Here is a 302-nt window from a genome sequence, read left to right as displayed (position 1 = left end):
AGAGAGGAGGAAAGTGCGGAGGAGCGGGAGGGGGGAGGAGGAGGAGGATGGTGGAGCATTAGAGCAGCAGCAGACTCAGCACTTCTCCAAACTGAGGGTCGCTGACCCAGAGTCGAAGGAAAACCACAGTCCTGAGTCCAGGACCAGAACCTCAGTCTGGACCAGGACCAGAACCTCAGTCTGGACCAGGACCAGAACCTCAGTCTGGACCAGGACCAGAACCTCAGTCTGGACCAGGACCAGAACCTCAGTCTGGACCAGGACCAGAACCTCAGCCTGGTCCAGCTCTTCTCACTCCTCCT

The 302-nt window shown here is 58.6% G+C and overlaps 2 protein-coding genes across 2 annotated transcripts in view; both read left to right on the top strand.

Moving 5' to 3' along the window:
• ephb6 (eph receptor B6) overlaps nucleotides 1-302 on the top strand; it is a 15167-nt gene that overhangs the window by 3527 nt on the left and 11338 nt on the right. The window lies entirely within an intron of this gene.
• Nucleotides 1-302, top strand: part of LOC103388004 (gamma-aminobutyric acid receptor-associated protein-like 1) — a 21083-nt gene that overhangs the window by 17495 nt on the left and 3286 nt on the right. The gene's annotated exons all lie outside the window — the stretch shown is intronic.

This window comes from Cynoglossus semilaevis, chromosome 13 (assembly GCF_000523025.1).
Source record: "Cynoglossus semilaevis isolate Cse_v1.0 chromosome 13, Cse_v1.0, whole genome shotgun sequence".
NCBI classification, from domain to species: Eukaryota; Metazoa; Chordata; class Actinopteri; order Pleuronectiformes; family Cynoglossidae; genus Cynoglossus; species Cynoglossus semilaevis.
This window is presented reverse-complemented; position numbering and strand designations above follow the sequence as displayed.